General features: G+C 43.2%; 1 non-coding gene across 1 annotated transcript; it reads left to right on the forward strand.

The window, feature by feature from the left end:
* Nucleotides 1-9,722: 9,722 nt before the first annotated feature.
* Nucleotides 9,723-9,797, forward strand: Trnal-caa (transfer RNA leucine (anticodon CAA)). The gene has a single exon. It is a non-coding gene; the product is annotated as a tRNA-Leu (tRNA).
* Nucleotides 9,798-13,421: the final 3,624 nt, after the last annotated feature.

The following is a 13,421-nucleotide window of genomic DNA, read 5'->3' on the forward strand; positions in this document are numbered from 1 at the left end:
GAAAGTAGACATTCGAATTTGGCTATTACAATTTTTACTTATTGCAATAAAGAGAATTTTAAACAGCCCAAAGCAGAGTGTATACATTCAATAACCACACCAAAGCAATGGCGACGGCTATGCAGAAATACTTTAAACTTTCTTGCGATCATTCGGCACTCAGATAGCACGTAGTAAAACTGAACAACCTAATCTCTGTGCACAAGCACTGACTTCTTTTGTTTTATTACAAGGTCATTTATAGTCGTGTATGTCAGAGAGAACAAAATAATTTCGCAGTTTGAGGAGAAAGTTGGTGACCGCAGCGAAAAAGACGTTTCTTTCAATGATATCCACCCCAAACTGCTGTGTCATATCGATGGCACTCTCTTCCCTATTTACGATAGTACAAAGCGAGCTGCTCTTCCTCAGTCTTTGCCAGTTTTCCCTGTCAGCTCTGTTTAGTGAAGATCTGAGAAGTATAGCAACACTCTAGAAGAGGATGGACGAGCATAGTGAATGCAATCTCTTTTATAGATTAATGGCATCTTCCAACTGTTCTGCCAATCAAACTCAGTCTTTTTAGTTTGCCTTCCCTATAAAATTATCGGTGAAATGGTATCAGTTTAAGTCGTTCCTAATTGTAATCTATAAGTATAATGGAGAAACTGGCAGAAGCCGACCTCGGGGAAGATCAGTTAGGATTCCGTAGAAATGTTGGAACACGTGAGGCAATACTGACCCTACGACTTATCTTAGAAAATAGATTAAGGAAAGGAAAACCTACGTTTCTAGCATTTCTAAACTTAGAGAAAGCTTCTAAAGGTGGCAGGGGTAAAATACAGGGAGCGAAAGGCTATTTACAATTTGTACAGAAACCAGATGGCAGCTGTAAGAGTCGAAGGGCATGGAAGGGAAGCTGCGATTGGGAAGGGAGTGAGACAGGGTTTTAGCCTCTCCCCGATGTTATTCAATATGTATATTGAGCAAGCAGTAAAGGAAACGGAACGAAAACTCGGAGTAGGTATTAAAATCCACGGAGAAGAAATAAAAACTTTGAGGTTCGTCGATGACACTGTAATAGTGTCAGAGACAGCAAAGGACTTGGAAGAGCAGTTGAACGGAATGGGTAGTGTCTTGAAAAAAGGATATAAGATGAACATCAACAAAAGCAAAACCAGGATAATGGAATGTAGTCGAATTAAGACGCGTGATGCAGAGGGAATTAGATTAGGAAATGAGACACTTAAAGTAGTAAAGGTGTTTTGCTATTTGGGGAGCAAAATATCTGATGATGGTCGAAGTAGAGAGTATATAAAATGTAGACTGGCAATGGCAAGGGAATCGTTTCTGAAGAAGAGAAATTTGTTAACACTGAGTATAGATTTAAGTGTCAGGAAGTCGTTTCTGAAAGTATTTGTATGGAGTGTAGCCGTGTATTCAAGTGAAACATGCACGATAAATAGTTTGGACAAAAAGAGAATAGAAGCTTTCGAAATGTGGTGCTAGAGAAGAATGCTGAAAATTTGATGGGTAGATCACATGACTAATGAGGAGGTATTGAATAGAATTGGGGAGGAGAGGAGTTCGTGGTACAACTTGACAAGAAGAAGGGATCGGTTGGTAGGAAATATTCTGAGGCATCAAGGGATCACAAATTTAGCAATGGAGGGCAGCGTGGAGGGAAAAAATAGTAGAAACCAAGAGATCAATACACTAAGCAGATTCAGAAGGATGTAGGTTGCAGTAAGTACTGGGAGATTAAGAAGCTTGCACATAGGCTAGCATGGAGAGGTGCATCAAACCAGTCTCAGGACTGAAGACCACAGCAACAACAACAACAAGTATTCAGCTACATCGACAACTTTGAAATTTCTTATGATTTATTGTGCAATCGAAATGATATCTGATTCTTTTACAATCATTTGAAGGACCAAAACTTATTTTTTTTTAGTTTTTAGTGTTGCACCACACAGATATCTCGACTAAATAATTTTACTTCACTGTAAGCAACGACAGGGCTGCTCAGATTGTCTCCTAAATCGTTTATACGGACTAATAAAAACAGGTTGTCTATAACACTTTTTTGGAAAACCCATCTTGACTACATGGCCTCTCAACAGTCACCTGCATCTTAGGAAATCATGAATTAACTCTGAGACCTGAGTTTCCCCTGGCATATACAATTTTCAAACAACTTACGGGAATGTAATTCTGCAGGCTTTCGTGGCCGTTGTCACTGTAGTTACAATCTTCTGTGTTATTAGGCCGCGTCATATTTCTACCAAAATGATCGACTTTTCGATCCCTCTGCTGGATTCTTCCTGAGGACGAAGATTTTAACTACAACTACAACTTACGGGAATTCAGCCAGTAATGTTTACAGCGACCGCCGAAATTTCGGCGGAAGTACATCCCGCCATTTTCAACGCACGAACTGCAACGGACAGGCGATGTACAAGCAAATTTAAAACCTCGGTTCTTGGAGTAATTCAGGAAATATGACACACACACACTGAACATTAGTGCAATCGAAGAGGTATCGATACTAGCAAGGTTGTAAACAGGGATGGAGCTTGGAATCCTGGTCTCTCCCTTGTCAGAAAGCAGAGGGACAGAATCAATGTTACCTAACCAGCTAGTTCGCAGTCTTTCACTATAGATACTTCTGACGCTGGTCATATTTGGTGGGACTGGTATTCAGTGTATGTTTTTGTGTGTGTGTGTGTGTGTGTGTGTGTGCGCGCGCGCGCTCGCCTGTGCATCGTTCGTGAATTACTATAAGAACCGAGGTTTTAAAATTGCTTCTACATCGCCTATCCGCAGCAGTTTGTGCTTTGAAAATGGTGGGATCTACTTCCGCCGAAATTTCGGCGGTCTCTGTAAGCATTTCCTGGCTGAATTCCCATAAGTTGTATGAATGCAGTCGTACAACTCAGATGATATTCCATAGACACGCAGTTTGATTAAAAGTTACTTGTGGGGGGGCGGTGTACATAGATATGTAAAATCTGTTTTTGATCGCTAGTCGATATCATTACTTACTTAGTGTGCGTAGAGGGTTACTTGTGTTTCGCATGAACGACGCTTTCTGGATATCAGGTGCCTGTGTGTCAATACGTCATCATTATCAACATCACATTTATCATATTATTCACTACACTAAGCATAAACTGAATTTTGTTTTGGACTGAAAGCTACATATGTGAACAAGCACTTCTTGTGGCATGTTCTCGATCTTCCTCTGCTGGAAATTTTAAAACATTACCTAATGTATGAAGGGCTAACCGCTATTGATTATTGCAAAATCTAGTTCGTAAAATTTCTAAGTGATCATTGTGATTGTCGTGCTGTGTTTTGTCGCTTCACACTCACTCTTGTTGATGCTGCAGGTCCTCAGGGTGTTCTTGGCCAGGTATACTTCCGTGCACACGATATGCTAATGTGGCTGTAATCACAGCATTTCGTAAATTTGATTGACGCACCACATAATCTCTTTACTGTGATACTGGCTACCACAATCATCTTACAATGGACACATGTGACTTGAAAATAGCTTGGACTTCGGAGACGATATATATTCACGCTCTTATGTTTTTACAGTGCAGTTATTTTCTGATTGTGAAAGTTATATTAGCGTATGTCAACATTAAAAGTCTATCTACATTATAATGGATGTTTTAAAATTTTATGCAGAAGAACTTATTTTACATAAAAAAGATTATGATATTTTGGGGGTGTTAAGTACCATTGAATTGGTTTACCTGCCAACATTTTTAAAACGCATGTAGCCTTAAATAAAGATTATTTTTTCTGATATGACCCTTTATCGTTTAACATGGGAACTGTTTACTCCTAAAATGTCTATGTTAAAGAGATCTTCTTAAGTAAAAACAAAGGAACAGTTCAACATTTATTAGGTCGCGTGTAATGTGATGTTGTGATCAGTTTCGTTTCATCTTCCGAATACCTCTGTTTTTATTTAGAATTTTTCTAGATAAATATTGCAAAATACAATTCAGTTTGGCCAGACATGTACTGTGGTCGGTACCACCACTCATTAATTCCTGACTATACTACAATAATATAATAAGAAGTAAATACACTATAAACGAGGTCTACAGCAGTGTCCTGGGACCATGGTTTGAATAAAACTTGTCAGTAATTCGTTCGAAGATTTCCCGTATAAAGAGTCACTCTTGTTCTGACAACGGCCTCGTCAAAGAGGACGGAAGAGCTGTCCGAATTTCGGGGCAACGTCTTGCCATATGGAAGAGAAACTGCCCCGAAAAAGCGGAACAAAGGTAATGATCACCGTCAAGAAGATGCAGAAGACTATGGAAATATTGAAGACATACAGTGTGTACCTTTAGGACATGTGACTAGTAAACGAAAAAGTGTCATGACGATGTCTGCATTGGAAAAAAAATTCGAATTCGCCCCCATTTCGGATCTCGAGTTGACTGCCAAGGAGACGGAAACTACGAGAAACACTGAATAACCAACAGAATAGTAGCACTCTGCTAAATGGAGTCTGGAATGTCAGACGTCCGGATGTGGTAGGGAAACTAGAAAATCTGAAAAGCGACGTACAAAGGCTCCATCTAGATGTAATAAGTTCAATGAAGTGAATTGGATAACAAAGCTGGAGACGAATATGAGGTAATATCAACAGCAGTGGAATAGAATTCGTCATGGATAGTAGAGGTAGATCTCATTGTGGGATACTGAGAACAGTTCAGTAACAGAAATGTATCAACAAAATAGGCAGCATACAAACACCAACAACAATAGCTCAGGTGAACATACCGACGTCAGAAGAAGAAAATTAAAAGTATGGGGATGTCTATGAGGATATTTAGCGTGTAATTCTGTATGTAAAGAGGAGTAAAATTCTAATGATGATGGATGACTGGAACGCTGAGGCAGGAAGGTCACAGTAGAAACGGGAGAGGAATAAAACTAATTTTCAGCAACAAATATCTGCAAATAATAGCAAATACACCGGAGGTATGAGGTAAGAATCCAGTAGATTTTCGGGCAACGTCTCGCCATATGGAAGAGAAACTGCTTCGAAGAAGCGGAACAAAGGTAATGATCACCGCCAAGAAGATGCAGAAGGCTATGGAAATATTAAAGACATACAGTGTGTACCCATAGGACATGTGACTAGTAAACGAGGATAGAGTGAAATAGTCGAACAAAAAATACGAAGAAATCGAAAGGGAAATATTTGGAAGAGTGTGATTCAACATGGAAATAAGTCAAAAAAATTTCTGTGGTAACAAAAGCAAAGGCGTGACAGTATGTGTGGAAGAGGAATTTTACTATTAAATGATAAATGGATAAGTGGAAAAGTTATGGAGACATTGAATGATCCCGTCTGAACTCTACCATTATCACAAAATCTGAAATCTTATTGGGTTGTGAAGCATACACGGGAGCAGATATAGACTCGGATCACAAATTAATAACGATAAAGTGTAGTTTAAGAGAGTCATCCAGAAAGATCCAACAGTTTGTGCAAAGAACTGGGATACTGAAGTACTGAGGAGTTTGAAACTGAAAAATAATACACTGCAACACTGAATACCACGAATGCAGTTTAGATGACGAAGAATGCCCAATTCTAAAAGGACAGTCACAGAACTTGAATAGATGAATTTAGGTACCAAGAAATTAACTGTTTAGGAAACTGAGGTGACATAAGAACCACTTTAGTTAATCGATGAAAGAAGGAGGTGGCAACTTTTTCAGGAGCAGACAGGATTGCGGCAATTTAAGTTATTTGGAAATTAAATTAAAAGGAATTTCAGCGAGGACAGAGTGAAATGGTCGAACAAAAAATGCGAAGATATCGAAAGGGAAATGTTTGGCGTAGTCTGATTCAGCGTGGAGATAAGTCAATTTTTTTGCGGAAACAAAATCAAAGGCGTGACAGTAAGTGTAGAAGAGGAATTTTACTATTAAATGAAGGCGAAAGGGCGGATAAGTGGAAAGAGTACAATAAAGACCCCTAAGAGGAGGAGGAACTGTCCGATGACCTAATAGAAGAAGACACGGGAATCAGTATGAAAAACACAAAAGATCCAGTATTAGAATCAGAGTTCAACAGAGCTTTGGAAAACCTGACACCAAGTAAAGCCAGACTTGAGACCAAGCAAAGCGAAAATTCCTTCGAAATTTCTAAACTCATTAGAACTAGTAGCAACGAAACAACCATTCAAGTTCGTTTGAAGGACTGGAGGCATACTGAGATGTGACATGCCATTCTTTTACTTTAACAACATTGTCAGTCAGATTAAAGTTCATATTTTAAGTCATTTTCCAGTCGACTTTTGTAGATGAGGCAATTGTGGACAGAATGTTCTTGTAACTGTATGAGTAACATGTGGAGAAATAGAACCTGAGGGACCATAGTGGAGGCGATAGTTAACAGGGAGAGAGAAGGATTGGGTGCCATAAATGCAGATGGTAGCGAACAGGCTGTGTGAGTGATTCTGGGAAGCGGCACTCAGTGGATCGTCCCTGCAGAGGGACTCCTGGCCACGGTACTCTCCTCCTTCCACTTAGGGTCGGACAGGAGGACACTGGTTCGCGAAAACATTTACCTGGGTCAGGCGGCAGTCCATCACAAAGGCAGCCAGTTGGCGGAAAGTGGGTAGAAGAAGCCATTTAAGAGAGACTGCTGTGCACTGAACCTTTGTGCAAATGGTGAAAAGTCATAAAAGTCCATGAATTCTCATGTTAGATGATGCGACAATAAGGACAGGTCGGCTGGTGCACACGTTTAGTGAAGGCAAGGCTGGAAAGCGCAGGATATTTTAGCAAGCCGTGAAAGACATACATATTTCATGGATATTACTATCTGGGAAGCTTAACAACCTTCTATCAGGAAAAAGAAATGGTCAGCCTGCAAAGATTAGAAACCTCCGCAAATTAAGGTTAGTGGAGTCATCTAGATGGGTGTTTTTTTCCCAAACATGGCCATGTTCTGGACGGTGACTCCCTAGTCTAAAATCATCTATCTTCAGATAAGAAGTATTAGGAGTTGTTGAAGGCTTCCCTCAGGATTTTTAAAGTGAAGGCTTGCTCCGCCAGCGTGGAAGCGAGGTGCTGTGTCTGGACTGGCTGCCAGGCCGACCAAACAGTCAAGAGGCGAGATTCAATGAACAGACGATAGTTTGATTGGTTTGTGCAATATAGGAGCGGTTTCGTCTTTTCTAATTCGGTTCCTATGCCGAGTCTTCGTGGAGAGTGTTTGTGATTCTTTGCCTCCTTTGTCTTCTGGTCCTCCCCTAGTGGAGAACTTCAGGTCTTTCCGTAGTGGATGAGACACTGTCTGCGACTTGTGGTGGACTAAGAGCCAGTGGCACTTTCCGACCACACTGACAGCAGAACTGAATATGATCTCAGACATACCGTGTGTCACGAAGGTGAACGTATTAGTCCCGAGTCGGTCATCTGACGCTTGACAATTCCAGATCGCACTGTCGTGTCTGTGCGTCGAATTGGTTTGACCAGACCAGTGAACGTGTGCACCTCACACTGAAATTTGAAGGGATTTCGATGTTCTGATAGGGATGTTTCTCGCAATCTGATAATTAACACGGTAGACCGCGTTCTTCGCAAATTTCGTTCTCACGTCAGAACACAACCGTTGCCACAGAGGGCCGGTACTCGCCCACAACGCCTCATTTTCTGCGGTCGCCTGAATCATGGTGAAAAGGTAAGGTACTGCTACACCAGCTTAAGGTTTTTAAATGATATTCACAGCTTCCTGTACCCAGGTGCACTATATTTTGTGGTGCAGTTGGTCGTAGTTGATTCCATTTGAATGGAGTTGGGCCTCACAGTGGATTCATGTGTACAAAGTCAGATTGCCTTGTAAAAGGGATTAATTCAGGGGAGCATTTGTATTGCTTCCACCCCAGCGAATGCTTAGCCAGTCAAACGCCAGCCCTTTTCTCCTTTGTGTTTGTCATTTTTGTGTAAGATTTATTAGCTCATTATAGTTACAGGGTGTTCCAAAAATGACCGGTATATTTGAAACGGCAATACAAACTAAACGAGCAGCGATAGAAATACACCGTTTGTTGCAATATGCTTGGGACAACAGTACATTTTCAGGCAGACAAACTTTCGAAATTACAGTAGTTACAATTGTCAACAACAGATGGCGCTGCTGTCTGGGAAACTCTGTAGTACGATATTTTCCACATATCCACCATGCGTAGCAATAATATGGCGTAGTCTCTGAATGAAACTACCCGAAACCTTTGACAACGTGTCTGACGGAATGGCTTCACATGCAGATGAGATGTACTGCTTCAGCTGTTCAATTGTTTCTGGATTCTGGCGGTACACCTGGTCTTTCAAGTGTCCCCACAGAAAGAAGTCACAGGGGTTCATGTCTGGCGAATAGGGAGGCCAATCCACGCCGCCTCCTGTATGTTTCGGATAGCCCAAAGCAATCACACGATCATCGAAATATTCATTAAGGGAATTAAAGACGGCGGCCGTGCGATGTGGTCGGGCCCCATCTTGCATAAACCACGAGGTGTTCGCAGTGTCGTCTAAGGCAGTTTGTACCGCCACAAATTCACGAAGAATGTCCAGATAGCGTGATGCAGTAATCGTTTCGGATCTGAAAAATGGCCAATGATTCCTTTGGAAGAAATGGCGGCCCAGACCAGTACTTTTTGAGGATGCAGGGGCGATGGGACCGCAACATGGGGCTTTTCGGTTCCCCATATGCGCCAGTTCTGTTTATTGACGAAGCCGTCCAGGTAAAAATAAGCTTCGTCAGTAAACCAAATGCTGCCCACTTGCATATCGCCGTCATCAATCCTGTGCACTATATCGTTAGCGAATGTCTCTTGTGCAGCAATGGTAGCGGCGCTGAGGGGTTGGCGCATTTGTATTTTGTATGGATAGAGGTGTAAACTCTGGCGCATGAGACGATACGTGGACGTTGGCGTCATTTGGACCGCAGCTGCAACACGACGAACGGAAACCCGAGGCCGCTGTTGGATCACCTGCTGCACTAGCTGCGCGTTGTCCTCTGTGGTTGCTGTACGCGGTCGCCCTAACTTTCCGGCACATTCATCCGTCACGTTCCCAGTCCGTTGAAATTTTTCAAACAGATCCTTTATTGAAACTTCCTGGCAGATTAAAACTGTGTGCCCGACCGAGACTCGAACTCGGGACCTTTGCCTTTCGCGGCCAAGTGCTCTACCAACTGAGCTACCGAAGCACGACTCACGTCCGGTACTCACAGCTTTACTTCTGCCAGTATCCGTCTCCTACCTTCCAAACTTTACAGAAGCTCTTCTGCGAACCTTGCAGAACTAGCACTCCTGAAAGAAAGGATATTGCGGAGACATGGCTTAGCCACAGCCTGGGGGATGTTTCCAGAATGAGATTTTCACTCTGCAGCGGAGTGTGCGCTGATATGAAACTTCCTGGCAGATTAAAACTGTGTGCCCGACCGAGACTCGAACTCGGGACCTTTGCCTTTCGCGGGCAAGTGCTCTACCATATCATATCAGCGCACACTCCGCTGCAGAGTGAAAATCTCATTCTGGAAACATCCCCCAGGCTGTGGCTAAGCCATGTCTCCGCAATATCCTTTCTTTCAGGAGTGCTAGTTCTGCAAGGTTCGCAGAAGAGCTTCTGTAAAGTTTGGAAGGTAGGAGACGGATACTGGCAGAAGTAAAGCTGTGAGTACCGGACGTGAGTCGTGCTTCGGTAGCTCAGTTGGTAGAGCACTTGCCCGCAAAAGGCAAAGGTCCCGAGTTCGAGTCTCGGTCGGGCACACAGTTTTAATCTGCCAGGAAGTTTCATATCAGCGCACACTCCGCTGCAGAGTGAGAATCTCATTCTAGATCCTTTATTGTATGGCTTTCGGTCCTTTGGTTACATTAAACCTCCGTTGAAAACTTCGTCTTGTTGCAACAACACTGTGTTCTAGGCGGTGGAATTCCAACACCAGAAAAATCCTCTGTTCTAAGGAATAAACCATGTTGTCCACAGCACATTTGCACGTTGTGAACAGCACTCGCTTACAGCAGAAAGACGACGTACAGAATGGCGCACCCACAGACTGCGTTGTCTTCCATATCTTTCACATCACTTGCAGCGCCATCTGTTGTTGAAAATTATAACTACTGTAATTTCGAAAGTTTGTCCGCCTAAAAATGTACTGTTGTCCCAAGTATATTGCACCAAACGGTGTATTTCTATCGCTGCTCGTTTAGTTTTTATTGCCATTTCAATTTTTGAAACACCCTGTATAAAACGAGTAATAAAACTTGTCATTACTTCGTGAACTTTAACATGCCACTGTTCTCATTCGTATTTCCTCAGCCATTCACAGACTCTATATTACTGTGGTGGTGCATGGGTAAACCAGCAGTTTAAGGTTCAGCCTTATTAAATTAATAGGCAACAAAAATGCCATGAATTAATTCACTAATTCCATATATAAAAAATGAAGGGTGTAACTCACGACTCTAACGTTATTGAGAAGATAATACTTTTCTGTAAGTAAAGATAATATAGTTTAGCATCACTCAGGCATACATTTATGATCAAAGCAAGCGATTGCTTGCAATAGGTTCAAACGTTCGACAAAATATCATCGACGCAATTGTGAAAAAAAAAACAGCGATAAGTGCGGCAACTCTCACAGAGTCAGTTTACACTTTAATGCATCCAATGCTGACAAGAATAATATACAGACGAGTGGAAAAGAAGATTGAAGATGTGTTAGATAACGACCGGAAAGGTATAGGCGCCAGAGGCTACACTGGCGTGGCGCATGTTAATGAAAGCAAGAATTATGAAAAACCAAGACACGTTCATAGATTTGGTCGACATTGTACAATGATGCAAAATGTTCTAATTTCCCAGGGAAACAGAAATAAGCTAGAAGGAAGACAGGGAATATTCAATTTGTATATGAACTAAGAGGCAAGTATGAGAATGGAATACAAAGAACCAAGTGATCGCATTAAAAAGCCTGTAATGCAAGTATACAATCTTTCGTCCATACTTTTCCATATATGCATCAATAAGCAATGACGGAAACAAAAGAGAAATTCGACAGTAGGATAAAAGTTTAGTGCAGAAGCGTATCACTCATAAGATTCGCCGATGACAAGGTAGTCCCCTGTGAAAGTGAAGAAGATTTGCTGGATTTGTTAAAGGGATGAGCACTCTATTGAGCACACCCTGTGAACTGGAGTAACTGGAGAAAGGCGAAAGCAGTGATGAGTAACATAAATGAAGTAAACAATAAACTTAACATAAAAATTTGGTACCACAAAATACACTCCGGGAAATTGAAATAAGAACACCGTGAATTCATTCTCCCAGGAAGGGGAAACTTTATTGACACATTCCTGGGGTCAGATACATCACATGATCACACTGACAGAACCACAGGCACATAGACACAGGCAACAGAGCATGCACAATGTCGGCACTAGTACAGTGTACATCCACCTTTCGCAGCAATGCAGGCTGCTATTCTCCCATGGAGACGATCGTAGAGATGCTGGATGTAGTCCTGTGGAACGGCTTGCCATGCCATTTCCACCTGGCACCTCAGTTGGACCAGCATTCGTGCTGGACGTGCAGACCGCGTGAGACGACGCTTCATCCAGTCCCAAACATGCTCAATGGGGGACAGATCCGGAGATCTTGCTGGCCAGGGTAGTTGACTTACACCTTCTAGAGCACGTTGGGTGGCACGGGATACATGCGGACTTGCATTGTCCTGTTGGAACAGCAAGTTCCCTTGCCGGTCTAGGAATGGTAGAACGATGGGTTCGATGACGGTTTGGATGTACCGTGCACTATTCAGTGTCCCCTCGACGATCACCAGAGGTGTACGGCCAGTGTAGGAGATCGCTCCCCACACCATGATGCCGGGTGTTGGCCCTGTGTGCCTCGGTCGTATGCAGTCCTGATTGTGGCGCTCACCTGCACGGCGCCAAACACGCATACGACCATCATTGGCACCAAGGCAGAAGCGACTCTCATCGCTGAAGATGACACGTCTCCATTCGTCCCTCCATTCACGCCTGTCGCGACACCACTGGAGGCGGGTGCACGATGTTGGGGCGTGAGCGGAAGACGGCCTAACGGTGTGCCGGACCGTAGCCCAGCTTCATGGAGACGGTTGCGAATGGTCCTCGCCGATACCCCAGGAGCAACAGTGTCCCTAATTTGCTGGGAAGTGGCGGTGCGGTCCCCTACGGCACTGCGTAGGATCCTACGGTCTTGGCGTGCATCCGTGCGTCGCTGCGGTCCGGTCCCAGGTCGACGCGCACGTGCACCTTCCGCCGACCACTGGCGACAACATCGGTGTACTGTGGAGACCTCACGCCCCACGTGTTGAACAATTCAGCGGTACGTCCATCCGGCCTCCCTCATGCCCACTATACGCCCTCGCTCAAAGTCTGTCAACTGCACATACGGTTCACGTCCACGCTGTCGCGGCATGCTACCAGTGTTAAAGACTGCGATGGAGCTCCGTATGCCACGGCAAACTGGCTGACACTGACGGCGGCGGTGCACAAATGCGCAGCTAGCGCCATTCGACGGCCAACTCCGCGGTTCCTGGTGTGTCCGCTGTGCCGTGCGTGTGATCATTGCTTGTACAGCCCTCTCGCAGTGTCCGGAGCAAGTATGGTGGGTCTGACACACCGGTGTCAATGTGTTCTTTTTTCCATTTCCAGGAGTGTATATAAAGCAGCATAAAGCACGAAAAACGTCGCAAGGAGAACATAACAAGCAGATTAGCACAGGTAAAGGGGACGTTCCTGGCTAAAAGAAGCATACTGGTATAACACACCGACATATTTTGAGGAAAAAAATTCGGAGAATATACCTTTGGGGCACTGCATTGTATGGTAGTGAAGGATGGACTGCGAGGGACCTGGAAAAGAAGAAAATTTTGCGTTTGAGGTCTGAAACTATAGAAGGCTGTTGAAAAGTAGGTGAACAGATAAGTTGACAAGGGAAGCTCTCCAAAGACTAGAGAGGAGCATGTGTACCACAATGGAAACTACCTCTCACACATACATGGTTTGGACTGCGTCTTATCAATTAGGACATTGGAATTTACTGTGTCTGATTTTACCCAATATAGGAAAACATCACCGAAGTTTGTGATACCAATGTAATACCGGCAGAACAAATTTTCTGTCGCTTGTTTGTTACAAAGTACTTCTGAAGACAAGTTTTGTTCATCAGATGTAATTTTCCAAAATATGTTACATATGTGAGACGTTACACAACAAAAATTCGTAGAACTATAGTTTTGGGAGCTATATTCGAGATGGGGTTTCTGTGAGTAATGCAACACATATTTACAGCTTGTGTCAGCATTTTTCGAAAGCAGGTTCTTTTTATTCAGAATTTCAATACACAAT

Source organism: Schistocerca gregaria, chromosome 8 (genome assembly GCF_023897955.1).
Source record: "Schistocerca gregaria isolate iqSchGreg1 chromosome 8, iqSchGreg1.2, whole genome shotgun sequence".
NCBI classification, from domain to species: domain Eukaryota; kingdom Metazoa; phylum Arthropoda; class Insecta; order Orthoptera; family Acrididae; genus Schistocerca; species Schistocerca gregaria.